Below are 15061 nucleotides of genomic sequence, written 5' to 3'. Positions count from 1 at the left end.
CACTTACATCCGAGGTTAAATTGATAAAAACTCCAAAGCTATAATCTATCTATCTTCCGTTCAATAACACTTTCTAAGACGGATGTGGAGGATGTCAACTTCCCAATGACTGGTATTCAGATTGTTAAGCTTGGAGGTGGATCAGTTGTACATCAATCAAAAGTGAGTACCTTAATATGACAAAAATTTGTAGAGTTTATTACACGAATGTGCGGACATGCGAAGCTTATTTTTGATCGTTCAAAACTGGAAATATTTCATGAACGAGTGTGGCGAACGAATATAAGACTTTACAAAACGGGAGGACATATTTCTTATCTTCAAGCGCCGATGGAATGTTCTATTTATTGTGTAAACACCAATGCGCGAAACATCAAACCAAATCATCATATTTCGTGTATTTTGCAGTCCTAAAGTAGAGTGATGTGGAATAAATACTTGGTATAAACAATTGACATTTATTTATTTATTTAATTTTTTATTTAATTTTAATTAATCACTTTCACCAGAGTGTGGTGAGGGTCGCACAACAGAGCGAGGCTCCAAATTAAGTATTAAGTGCGCCCAATATCCCATCCATCCCACCCCAGGGGAGGACATCCATCACACAGTGTAGCGTTTACGGCGACCAAAATCTAAATTCTCAAGTTCAAGGGCGTGTCGCTCCAAAACGCGGTGTTTGGGACTATTTTACTGATCGAAATGACAAACCAAAGTTGACTGTTTGCATGAATCTTTTTTCTTGAAAGGCAATCGACCACGAACCACAATCAATGACGAAAATAACGATTATTCTCACAGTCAATCAATCTATCGAACGATCGATCGATCTGGCTGAAACAACAATACAACGAAGTTCTATCAATCTAACGAAAAGCCGCGGAGTACATGATCAAAGAATCGCATGTCAAATACTGGGCTCTAAAGTCTATAACGAGATTAACAATACAAGTAAAACAGAGCAAAAGTTTGGAAACAAATTAAAAGAGTTTTGATGACTGATAAACAGCCCGTTGTTCTATCTAAATGATGGGCGTTCACTTACTCGCAAATTGGCACGAATTTGGCCTTTAAATCTTCAATCTATACAGTTCATTGCAATATTTGTTTGTATATTGTCGCCCAATACTGAAAAGACTGGAAAGGAAACAACAAAGTTACAAAGATACTCACATATCGGTCCCGCATGTGCCAGAGGTTGAGAAAACGAAAGGGCGAAAGTTTACCAAAGCTATTCAAAACTTACGAAGAACTGATTAAAGGGACACTAAACTTGCCTTTTATATGCACGTGGTGATGCTGAAAGGTCCGATTACAAAACCGATAGAAATACAGAAAAACAGATAAGCATTGTAACTACGTGGCTATCTAAGATCATTCTTAAATTAGTGAACTAATTAATAATCAATCAAAAAATGAGTCTTCTGGCTAATGTCCTTAACACACAGTCATCTCGTGTGTGGGAGATTAACGTCTCCTACCCCAACCTTGCAGGAGACGGGACCTCCATTTATTCGTCCCTATCCGAGAAGACTAGAATATCTAACCATTTCTTGGTGTTATAGAAAGGTAGCAAATTCTTCTCAATTATTTTAAGACCCTGAGTGTTGGTCCGGCCGGGGCTCGAACCCTCGACCTCCCGCACAACAGTCCAGCGCTCTATCCATTGAGCTAACCGGGAGGCGGTTAAAGCATGAACTGAACAAATCTGTACAAACTACTTTAGAAATTAATTTAAAAGGGCCATTCTAACAAAATGGTCTCTAGTTTTGAAAAAAGGTGACGGCAAGCAACGCAACCATGATTTGTAAACATGAAAGACTTAATCGTTAGGAAATCCTAGGACAATGTTGAGATCATACATGACCTATTTCTTCATATGTTTTCTTTTATGAAGTACTTATGTCACTATAACGAGAGAAATGAACATGAACATCTTATGCTTTTGGGGCAAAGCTCAACCGAAATTTCACTGGTGCTTAATTTAGTTTTTCACATCTATATCATTCGCCAGGCTAGAGCATCAGATCGCGACTTTTTTACTTATTAGAACAGGGGAAAAATGCGAACAGAAAGCGCAGCAACATTAAGGTGGCACTAATAATATAATGCGATCCAAGTGCAAGTGGTCTTGCACTGACAATGAAGGACCCTCATTATTAGTGCTAGATTCCTTGCAGCCTGCTCGCTAACTTGCTTTGCGCAAAACCTTAAACCTACCTGCGGACGGGGAAATCCATATGCCACAGAGATATCAAACCCTCGACAGCAACACCTTACGAGGACTTTCTAAAACAATTTCATGCATTTTGCTTGTGGCTACTCGATATTTTTTGGAGGGCGGGAATAATATGTTGCAAGGCTTGAAAATGTGAATAATTTAATGCCTTTCTGAAACTTTTTTGGGATGGAAACCTCGTTGCATCGATTTAGATTAAACCGTTGCTAATATCAGTAGACATGAAAGCGACTTTCTCGGCTTTTTCACAAATGGGCTATTCAGGTCTTTAAAGATTGGCGTCATTCATCCTGGCAAGTGAGTGGAATATATCAATTACCTTAATGTCAGGAGGTAAAAAGATTAGCAGAATGATTTCATTTATTTGACTTCCTTTTGCCATTGATAAATATGCATTTCATTTGAATCTTCTCGTCATTTATGGTGGAGATGCGTTTACGAAAATGAAGATCAAAGTGGTTCGTTCTTCGTACCCATAAAGCTATTCGTGTGCATGTTCTCTAACAGCTGAGAAGGTCAGACAAGAATGCAGAAATTTAGAGAGAGAGAGACAAGCAAACAAATGGATAAAGAATGTCAATAGGAAACGCCTGACGTTGCTGCGAACGGCACAACAATACTGCCAGGAAGTTATTCGAAGTACTAATTCATTTATGAGATTCCTACAGAAAACAATAAACTAAGTCACTTATTTAACTTTAAAGACAGGCTTTTGTTATAAAAACGGTATGATCTGACGACACTGTGAAAACGAAGTCGTGATTTGACACTGATAAAGAATAACCTTATTCCTTTCAGATTAGGTAAAGTACCCGAGCTGACTGGTCCCGTTGCAATGGTAGCTCTGATGGGAGACCCAATGGTTATCTTCGAGAGACTGATCAGCGGTCGGCAGAGCGCATCAGCACTAAAAAAAATGGAAGGAGACCATTGCCCCGCAGATGAGGTAAAAGCAACGGAAGGTGGTGATCAACCTTCTAATATATTTTGAAGTTGTCAATCCCGAGAATAGTAAAATGTATCAGTGAACTTTGTGTCAGAGAGAAACAGTGTTAGTGATTTGCACTTAGTGTATAATAATTTTGGCGCCAGAGCGTTGTCCCAGGGAGTCTGGGACAACGAGCGACAGCAAAGAGTTAAATTTAACTGCTAATTCTCTGATTGGCTTCCCGTTCAATGTGGTGTGCCTCAAGGTAGTCTTCTCGGTCCCTTGTTTTGTAATATATATATGAATGACTTAAACTTTGCTGGCCAGATCGCTTCCTTGCGTCTATATGCCGATGATACAACAACTTATCGATCTCATCACGATATCACTTTCTTGGAAATTTCCCTGAACCATGATATTGACATCCTCCTGTCTTGGCTTTCTCGAAATCATCTTATGGTCAACAACATAAAGTCCTAAGCTGTGATGATTGGAGATATTACTTACGACCTTCAATTTATCATTGGTGACTCTACAGTCGAGTTATCTGACTCACTCAAAATCCTTGGGGTCACAATTGACGACAAGTTAACATTTGCTGATCACATTCAGAGTGTCATAAAAAAGGTCTATGCCAAGATTGGTGCCCTTAGGAGACTCAAAAAACTTATGCCTGTAGATGTCTCCCTATCACTATAAGGCTTACATACTTCCTCACCTGGAGTACTGTAGTCCGCTATTGCTTGGAATAAATAAAACACTGAGCTCTAAACTGGAGTCTGTCAATAAGTACGCACTCAAAACTTTGCTTAATCTCGGCAATAATGTTGACTACAATACAATCTTAGCTAAAGGCAACATGAAAACTCTATAACATAGAGGATTTTATATTTCCTTGGTTTTACTTTTTAAATGTATGAAATGGAACGGTCGGAATTTTTCAATTGCGGGAATCTAGATATAGTTTAAGAAATAAAGGTGTAAATCTAGTGCAACCAGGGTATAATAATAGATCGTATTATAATTTCTTTACATATAAAGCTAGTCACCTTTGGAACAGTTTACCTAGAGAAATTAAAACAGCATCTAAGCTTAGCTATTTCTGTAGTAAACTTAAGACTTTCGATTTTAGCACTCTAGGACCAATCTGTAAATGTAATACATGTATTTGACTTTTATTGTACATACACATACATTGTCATTTTTATTCATATTCATCTGCTGCAATATTTTTCGCTGAACATAATATTTAGACTCTTTTAACTATCAATATTAATCACCTACAAATTTACAATTATCATTCATACTCTAATAACTATATTTTTACCTATAAAGTTTTAAGTACTTCTAATAACATACCTTTAATTATAGTTCATTTATTGTCTACCGTTTTATATGTGAGCCTCTGGCTCGGGCAATTGGGCAACCATGCCTCACGTTAGACAATAAACTTTGATTGATTGATTGATTGATTGATTGATTGATTGATTGATTGATTGATTGGGGACCAACCCCCCCTTTTATTCAAAGACGCAACGAATCCAATATTGAACATAACGGTCAGCCAGAGATCACGTAAAGATCTATAAGATGTATGGAATGCCCTACGAATTTTTGACTTGCTTCCTCTGGCAACTAGTACGAAAATAAACGGGTCACCATACATCTGTAACCTTCAAAGCTACATTAACGCTTCACATCGAAAGCGCGAATCAGTTAGTCTATAAGTGCCTTAACAATCTAGCCCCAGAATACTTGCTACACGAATTCAAATTCTCTAGAGCCTTCCATAATTATAATACCAGGAAAAAAGATCTGATTCGTTTACCTCTAGCAAAAACGGCAAAATACCAGTCTTCTTTCCGGTATAATGGAGCAAATACTTGAAACTCTCTACCATCCAAAATACGTTATTCTGAGAATCTTTTGTACTTAAAACAGTCACTTAAAGCTTATTTTAGAATAACTCCTAGTTAATTAACTTACTTGTAAATATTCTCGTTATGATCTTATACATTTGTTTTATATTGTATCATATGTAATTGTATTGTAACTTGTTTTATGCAGAGCCCCATTTAAACCAGCATATGCTGAAATGGGCATCTCTGCTAAAATATTGTTGATAAATAAATAAATCAATAAATAAATAAATTACGAAACCTTGCTGTGTGTTATTTGCTCTGACAAGGTAATCGTTTGCTCTGACAAGGCCTATTGATTCTGCACTAACTTAGTAAACACTGGACTCCTTTGATTGATCGCTCCTTCGTTACTGTTCATTGCTATCATGATCAGTTGATGAGAAAGTTGATTGTAGAGTGCAGAGATGTCACGCTGGGTTCCATTACTTAGCTCAATACCAATTGCGGAAGGGAAATTTAGAAATTCTCGGCAAGGAGCACCAAATTTTATTCTTATACATGTGGATTGTAAGGTCTACCAGACTGAATAGTTGCTATGATTCCTTATTAATGGAAACATTCTATCCTCGTGAACTAGAATACCGCAGTGCCACCGTCATCTTCAGACACGCAATATATGAGTTGTGTTCATATTCAACAGCCGTCATCTGACACGAAACCAGCAGTTCTCCTGTGTGGTGGAATGGGTGGCATTAGCACAACCGAACCTTTAGCGGTTGTGCTATCCAATTCACCCTGGATGGACACTGCACAAAGATAGACCACAACACCGGGCACTACGTGCACTACTCTTTTCGAGGAGTGTGTGGGTTCTTTAACGTCCCACAAATTTAAATCACATATAAGAGCTTGTGAGACGGGACCTCCATTTATCGTCCCGATCCGAGATCCAGTGAAAATTATTATTAAACACGAGGGTAGCAAAATTTTATTTCATGGAATGGTTTGAAAATTTAGTTAAAACTAGTTAAAACTACTCAGTTAAAACTAGTCGTTATTATTATCAATTATTAGTATTATTATTGTGATTGTTATTGTTATTATTAGTAGTAGCAGTAGTAGTAGTAGTATTTCTTCTATCACTCTTTGCTGATGTTCTTTTTGAGCATCAGGCGGGCGCAAACCATGCACTTAGGGCATCAGTCACTCAAGTCAATCATTCTGTTCACACACTAAGCACCTTTCTGAGGATTCGCGCAGATCCCAGCATGCAGATCTTTTAAATCTCTGCCACAGTAGCTGCTTCTGATACTTTCTTTATCTTTTCCACCATCCCCTTCTTTACTGTACTAAGCGCACCAACAACCACAGGGATCACTACAGTTTTAATATGCCACTTCTTCTGTATTTCTAGTTGTAGGTCTTTGTATTTGCTTTTCTTTTCCATTTCCTTCAGAGCGATGTTTCTACCTGATGGAACAGTCATATCAATCAGCTTGCAGGTGGAGTCACTGAGTCTTTAAGAGGCACTGTCAGTAAAATTCAGATATGATCATCAAAATCGCGGACACAACCAAAAAAATCGATTTCGCTCATATTGATAGACCCTTGTAACAAAGTAATCACAACAGGGTTAGTTTGTTCAAAACTCTTTTTTTTTTAACGTGATTAAATAAAAACGGTTGACTGCGAATCGAGCCAAATTTCGATATTCGAAATATCGAGATTCTGTCATATCCATAGCTTGCCAGCGTAAGTCGAAAATTATCTGTGGATTTTTCTTTGCCATAACATTATAGTTAGGGCCTTGAACAATTCATTGATGACATGAAAAGCAGATATGCTCCAGTTATAAATATTTTATGAATTTTCCTCGAAGACAACTTGCGGCTCTTTTTTTAAAAGCTCTATGGCACCCTAAAACAACTGCCCAAAACGCTTGTCGTTACGCCAAGAAGGACCCAACAACTATATTGCAGATACAGTTTAAGGATAGACGTTCAAAGATATGCTTTCAATTTTTTGGGACAGTTTTTGGTTCTGCGGTAATCCTTGTTTGAAGTTTGCTTATTTTCGAGATTTGCTGCAGCCGCCATATTGAAGTTTCAACTAACTTGACCACGAAGAAACAATTGATCGCAAGTCGAAAAGTACTTTTGAAGTTAAAACATGATAAGCTAACTTATGATAAGCTAACTTAAGATAAGACTTGGTTTCTGTTTCTTATCTAGAAAATTAATGAAATTGGTGGTAAACTGGGAAATTTTTGCTTCTCAATTTCAACACATGAACTACTGTACCAAAAAGTTGCGTTTTGTTGATATCTTCGGTTTCGGTTGCAAATCCACTTTGGGCATTTCAGTTGTTAGTTTTACATTTCAGAATGTACAATCTATGAAAATAGTTTAGATTATGCAGCGTGTGAAACAACCTGTGTAAATATAATGTAATAATTTGGATATATCAACAAAGTTGAAATGGTAAATTGGCCACCGAAACCATTACAAAAGCTGACGTTTCGAGCGTTAGCCCTTCGTCGGAGCGAATAAATATAATGTGTCCGTCGGCAGACTGTCGGCACGCTTGTCCAAAGATCAGTATCACTAGAATGAGGAAGTTCGCTGAGTTAAACCTTATTAATATTTTAAAAAGTAGGATTCGTCCAAGTTTTATTCGTTTAGTTATGTCTCCAATGTTTATCTGAACGTAATCGTACGTATCCACTCCAGTAATAGTTCTTTTTGTTTGCTTGCGTGACATTGTGAAGCCTTAATTCTGGAGCTGTCAATTTCAATTTTCTCTGAGAGCTTTTCAGAAAATTTCTTATAACATTGCGTCCTTAAGACAATCAGCTTTTCTCAAGTATGGCTTGTACGTTTTCATTGTTGGGGTGTCCAGGTCACCCTCCTATTAAAAAGACTCAAAGGGCGGATATTTTGAAATATGGTTACCTTGGCCCCATTGGTTTTGGGGCCGACCGTAAACAGGTTTCGCAGGATATGCGAAAAGTTAGGAGTGAATCGGGAGTTTGCCTTTTTCTTGGAAAAGGTGTTCATTCATCTCAGCAGATCTCCGGCTTCTTCTCTCGCTTGGCCATCAAAATTTGCGGCTTCGCCGACAGAAGCCGAAAAACGGAAAGCGACGATGATGAGAAGCAGAATGCAGTTGAGGCTGAATCCTTACATTCACAGCTTCACGAGGCTGTTCACAACGAAGTTACTTTACGTCACCCTATCATTTCCCTTTCACGCAACATTTGCTATCTGGTGAACGCAAACAAATTAGCCACCTTATGGTTGGCATGTTGAAGGAAATTTGTGTTAAACATGGATCACATTAGACATAGGAGGAAAAAGCCATTGATAGAGCAAATATCACAGGTTGTTAGGGAGTGTTCGTGCGCAAGAAAGTGGCAGCAATCTGATTGAACGACTTAACAAGACAATAGAGCGGCAAAATAAACTTTTTTTAAAAATTTGGCTGGTTACGGTTTCCAGCTCTTTTTGGAAGGTACACTCTGATGTTTTAGTAGTACGACGCTTTGCCTGTTCAAGCGTCAATAATGTTACACAAATTCCCAGAGACTGTAGAACAAGTGATGGCCACGTTCTTGTCATGGAAAGGGTTATTATAGCGATCTTTTATGAAATTCCAAAGGAACGAGTAAGCGAGGTTTTCAAAAAATTATTTTCCCGAGTACCAAAAAAAAAAATAAAATAAAAATAAAGTGATCTGCTAAACAATACTTCCATAATATCTCTTCCTTATTTTCTGATGAAGGTTACAGTATTGCATGGTAATTTGTTCTCAGAAAATGGCCACCAAGGATTGAATATCGTTTATACCATAATCTACGTTAGGTTTTTTATATTTGAGGTGGACGGTCAAGCTCCAGTGAGGGCGGTGCAATGCCTGCCGACCGAACTGTCTGATCCAACCCAAGGCGGAAGTGCAAGGCCCTAGGGTTGGGTCCACCACAAACTGAGGGTCACCAGACACCAGCTTCGTTGGGGAATCGAACCCCACCTCAACTAAAAATTAACACGCTCACTCGAAAAATAACACACTCACTCAATAATAATAGCCCCGAGCCAGCAACGGGGTGGCACACAAAAAACCAAACAATAATAATAGCCCCTAGCCAGCCAAGGGGTGGCCCACGAAAAAAACAAAACATACATAGAACAGGACACAGTAGGCGAGTGAAGAAGAGAACACAGGTGAGCTATTGACGACAGAAGCGACAATGCCACGGGCGCCCCACTGCCGATAGAAGAAGCGCCGGCGCCTGTCTGACTTAAAACGTTTGAAGAAGATGGGAAGGTGAAACTTCAGACGGGACAGGATATTAGCCAGGACCGCCACAGCGCCGGGACGGGTGTTGCGGAAGCGGAAGTCGTTTCGGGATTGCTAGATACAGAATTTGGACAAGTTTAGGAGATACACAAAGATACGGGGGGGTGGCTACCAACTCATCAGAGTTAAAGCCGAGGAAAACGTGACGAACCATGAGGACAGGACACATAAGGGAGAAACAGAACATAAGAGACTGAAGCCAGGAAAGAACACTATGGGCGAGAGGACAGTAGAAAAACAGATGTTCCATGGACTCCACTGGAGCACCACAGAAACAGGGGAGGAGACTGACAACCCGAAAGAAACCAGACGCTGGGCGGTGTACAAGACGCCATGAGCGATTTTCCAGTTTAGATCGATAACCGTGCGATCAAGATCGAGGAAGGTCAGGGAGCGCCACGTGGCTGACCAATCCAGAGAAGGAAAAGTAAAACTAAATTTATCGACGCAGTGCGGCAGGACAATGTTCTCAGATAGCAAGTAGAGGTAGCAGGGTTTTGTGGACATGTCAGTAACAGGGGTGCAGACAAGCGGACAGGAAGAGCCGAAGACAAGGCAGTTTTTGGACACGGAAAAAGACCCATTGAAACCACGCCAAGCCAGAACCAAGGAATGATAAAAGGGCGGCAAGACTCTGGGATCAGAGGAGAAGGGACGGGAAAACACAACCGGAGGGGGCACACCAAAAGCAGAATGACACCAAAAAGAAAAGAAAGTATACTATTCAGACGGGGAGGAGGTGAGCCTCCTCACCCACTGGCCAAGGAGAGCCACACTTTGTAACGAACATCTACCACAGAGAAACTACCAAAGAGGGGAGGCTGGATCACGGCAGAGCGGGCCACAAGCTCCCGCTTGCCGGACCAGAAAAAAGAAAAAAACTAAACGAGACAGCTCTCTCCCCGCCCAGACGGGCATGTGGACGAGGGATACCACATACCAGACCCGAGCGAGGGCAAGAGCATTGATCACCAGGGCCTTGCCGCGAAAGGACAAAGAACGAGAGCGCCAATATTTGAGAACACGATCCACCGCATCGATACGAGGACGCCAATTCGCCTCTTCCAAGTTCCCATGTCCAACAAAAACACCCAAGATCTTCAGCTTAGAGGGTGACCAGTCTAGGTCAACTGGGTGGTCAGTCCGACCAACCCATTGGCCCAAACAAAGACCCTTACACTTTCCCTGGTTCAGCTTTGCACCAGAGGCCAACTCAGAAAGGGCGTACACTTCGAAAACGGCCTTTATAGCTTCGTCAGATGACAGAACGAGCAAGATGTCGTCCACATACTGGGAGATAGGTGATAGTGGAGGGTAACCAGGTAAGGAAAGGCCAGAAATTCGCGGATCAGCACGGATATTGGCTGCCGTGAACGTAAAGTAATGGGGACAGGGGACACCCCTGTCGAACACCCCACGAAAGGCCAAAGAAGGGGGAAAGGTAACCATTGACGTTTACGGTGCTCTGAACCCGATGGTAGAACAAAGGAACCCAGGCAATAAAGGAGGGACCGAAGCCCATAGCGGAGAGAGTGGCTGTCATGAACCCCAATCGACCCGATCAAAGGCCTTTTCCTGGTCTAAGGACAAGATAGCTGCAGGAATCCCAGTGGACATGGTATAATATACAACGTCGCGGACGAGGGCAACGTTTTCGCCAATAAACCTGCCGGGTACGCCACAAGTCTGATCCTTACATACTACCAAATGGATTACCTTCAAGAGCCGACCAGCAATGGCTCGAGACGCTATTTTATAATCTACATTTAGGAGGGTGATTGGCCGCCAGTTTCGTGGATCTAGGCAGTCACCCTTCTTAAAAGCTAGTTTTATGACCCCTCTAGGCAGAGAAAAGGGAAGAGAACAAGAATGTAAACAGGCGTTGAGGACCGAAACTAGAGCCCGACCGAGAACATCCCAGAACCTGAGATAGAACTCGGCCAGGAACCCATCGACACCAGGGGCTTTGTTCTTTGCCAACCCTTTAAGAGCCTCAGAGCACTCCTCCGCAGTGAGGAGGCCCTCGCACACACGAGCCTGGTCCAAAGAAAGGGAAGACGAAAGGTTGGTTAATAGGGAAGCTTGGGCCAGGGGGCCAGTCGGAGCAGCAGAGAACAGATCAGAGTAAAAGGAATTGAGAGTAACACACAAGTCCTCTGGAGAGGAGACAATGGAGCCTCCGCTCGTCCTCGATGCAGGGGTCCAAAGATCCACCCCACGCTTCTTTTCAAGACGGAAAAAGTATGCCGTGGAGAGTTCCCCCTCCTCCACCCACCTGACTCGAGATCGAACCTGGGCACCTTGGGCTGTTTCACGGTCCAAGGCCGCAAGTGCTGCAAGGGCCGACTGATAAGGTGCAACAACTGAAACCATTCCAGTGTCCATTTTGGCCTTCAAGTGATCGATGACTTGGACAAGCATATCCCGGTTGCGTTTTTTAGCAGAGGTTCTTGCCTGACAGTAGTTGATGGTTAACCCTTTTAAGCGGCTTTTGCCGTCATCCCACCATTTCTGGATAGAGGAGAAGGCCCTTCTAGACACCTGCCAAGATAGCCAAAGTCTGAAACCAGCTTGACGTACTCTGCTTCTTTCGGGATGGCCGTGTTGAATTTCCATAAGCCAGGGCCGGGAGGAATGGAATCGGGGATTGAGAGCGAGGTAATAACCCCACAATGATCAGAAAAAGGGCAGGGGAGCACAGAACACGACATGACAGATGGCACCCAGGAAAGGGGGATGCCTATCAAGTCTATGCGAGAAGTCAAGGAACCATTCCATTTCGTCCAGGTAAGCCCAGGGGTCAGTGGATGTAGATAACGAAAAATGTCCAATACACAACAAGCATTGAACAAGCTTTGGAGAGAAACTGAGCTCTCCTGGGACTGATCAGAAGGATCGAATCCCCGCCTATCCAAAACACGATCAAACACGGGATTAAAATCACCACACAAGATTGTGGGGACAGTAGGGTCCACTCGGGGGTGGATATTGTCCAAAAAAAGGTCTCGTGCAGGATTGCGATTCGGCGCGTACAAACAAACCACACGGAAGGACTTGGACAGGAAAGAGAATTCACATTGAAGAAGACGACCATTAGTGTCACACCAAGAATTGACTAAAGATAGGGTGGGGCGAAAGAGGATTATGCACCCACAAGAATGGATAGAACCAGGCGAACACACAGAGCCAAAACCAGAAGACAGGAACCAAGATGAGCACTCCTGGCAGATATGCAATATGTTTCCTGAAGACAGACCAAATTCACATTGACATGGAGAGATCGCAACCACTGCACAATACCTTCGCGCTTGGGCCGGTCTCTAATACCTTTGGCATTCAACGTAATTACCGTTAGAGTCATGAGGAAAAGGTGAAAGACCTCCATGGATGCCAGGGCTAAGGCTTTCCCTTCCTTTTGGGAAGATTGGACACGGCCTTGGACCGCTTAGAAGTGGCACTGGACAACTGAGCGGAGGTCGGGATCATCCCTCGCTTAGGAGCTTTACCAGGACGCCCTCTGGTGACGGTTTGGAAATTGTCGGAAGACACACTCCGCGCAAGGGGGAGGGGAACTCAGAGATAACTGGGGACTCAGAGCCCTGAACAGAGGTAGAGTCATGTGAACTAAATTCAGTAATATCTTAATCGTTATTTTCCACTATAGTACTATTGCTTTCATTAATTAGTTGACTGGTACTTTGACCAGGATTACTATTAACTTCTTTAACTGAGGCATCAAGTTGTTTACTAATACATTCGGTACTTACTTCATTACTTACTTCAATATCTACTTCATTACGTACTTCATTATTTACTTCATTATTAACTTCGTTGTTTGCTTCACTATTGGCTTCATTAATGACGGTGATGACCGTTTCACTAATAGTTAGATCTTCGACAACAGCATTGTCCTCAATAGTAATTGAGGGAATGGGAGCCCTCACTGCATTAACCGAGGGGGTGGCCGCATTCCCAGCCGAAATTGGCGGGAAATCAGCCGTCGGGGGAGAAGCACTGGCTCCTGAGGGCACAGGCCCCCAGGCATTACCATTGTGACGGGAAGGGCAGTTGTGAGCCCAGTGACCGGTTTCACCACATCTTATGCACTTTCCGTTATATTGACAATCGGCTGCTTTATGGTCCTTAACTTTACAGATTGAACAAAACGGTTTTATGCCACGGTACTAGATGCGAACGGGATACCCGTCGATGGTGACTTCAGCTGGGATGGGCTTCTCGAGAGACATTGTAAGAATGCGTGAACCGGTGAGGAGATCAGGTCTCCCCATAAACGATTGGTGCTTGCAAAAGAAAACTTTGCCGAATTGCCGAAAATCGTCGCACAGAATTTCGTCATCCCCTTCGGCAGGGTAATGATGGATGTAGACTAAAGAATGAGGCCGATCTGAATTTGTGACACTGCAGTCGTCACCATTAATATTCAATAGGCCACGCTCGACAAGACTATCCTTATCGTCCGGATCTTTAAAGGTGAGGCCTCTTGGTACGAATTGGATGGCGGACAATTTCTCAAAATCGACTACCTTTTCCAACTTGGAGAGCACTTCCGGCCTTGGAAAGACCGTAATCGCCGGCGTGGCGTGCACGACGCACGTTCTGGCGCAAACCAACACCATAGCGCAAGCAAAAGGCCCAGAGGGCCTGAAAATTTTGCAAAGGATCCGGAGTGCAAGGCAAGACTGGCTACTTGTATGAAATGTAAAAGAGTGGGGCATTTTGCCAAAGTTTGCAAAACGAAGGAAGACGATGCTAATAGACCCAGGAAAGGAAATATACGCCAAGTCACCAAAGATGATGATTCCGCCTTCACCTTACAGTCTAATGGAAGAGATATTCTCACCGTAGACATTGAGCTAGGAGGTGTTCGACTGGAAGGAGTTCTAGTCGACTCTGGCTCCACTTGCAATGTTATTGACAGAGCGACATGGGAGACGCTTAAGGAGAAGAAAGTGAAATGTGTTTCAAGAAAATCCAACAGAAAGCTGTATTCTTATGGATCCAATGAGCCACTTGCTACTGATGGTGAGTTTGAAACTGAACTTTGTTATTAGGATAAACGTTGCCATGTGTGTTTTATTGTTGTGGAGGAGAAAGCAAGGGCAATACTTAGCAGGGAGACCTCAGAGGAGCTGGCAATACTGAAACTTGAAATTAATGCCATGAAGAAGAAAACCAGCTAAGGGATTTTCCTGAGTGTTTTGAGGGAGTGGGAAAACTTAAGGGTTTTCTAGCAAAGCTCCACGTTGACACCTCAGTTAAACCTGTTGCACAGAAGTTGAGACCCCCACCTTATGGGTTAAGGGAGAAAATAGAACCGAAACTCAAGGAACTAGTGAACTGTGATATTATCGAACCAGTTGAAGGCCCCACTCCATGGGCAAGCCCGGTCGTGGTGGTTCCCAAACCCTCGGGGGACATCAGACTCTGCGTAAACATGAGAAAAGCCAAGGAGGCTATCGTAAGGGGACGTCATCCCATTCCCACAGTTGATGAAATACTCTATCAACTGAATGGAAGCAAGGTGTTCAGCAAATTAGACCTCAAATGGGGATTTCATCAGTTTGAATTGGAACAACAGTCGAGAGTTATTACCACATTCATTACTCACAAGGGGTTGTATAGGTATAACCGCTTGATGTTCGGAATCAGTTCTGC

The 15061-nt window shown here is 42.4% G+C and overlaps 1 pseudogene; it reads right to left on the bottom strand.

The window, feature by feature from the left end:
* LOC111343231 (uncharacterized) overlaps positions 1 to 10834 on the bottom strand; it is a 33500-nt pseudogene extending 22666 nt beyond the window's left edge.
* Positions 10835 to 15061: the final 4227 nt, after the last annotated feature.

This window comes from Stylophora pistillata, chromosome 14 (genome assembly GCF_964205215.1).
Source record: "Stylophora pistillata chromosome 14, jaStyPist1.2, whole genome shotgun sequence".
Lineage (NCBI taxonomy): Eukaryota > Metazoa > Cnidaria > Anthozoa > Scleractinia > Pocilloporidae > Stylophora > Stylophora pistillata.
Note: the sequence above shows the minus strand (reverse complement) of the source record. Positions and strands in the feature narration are given on the sequence as shown.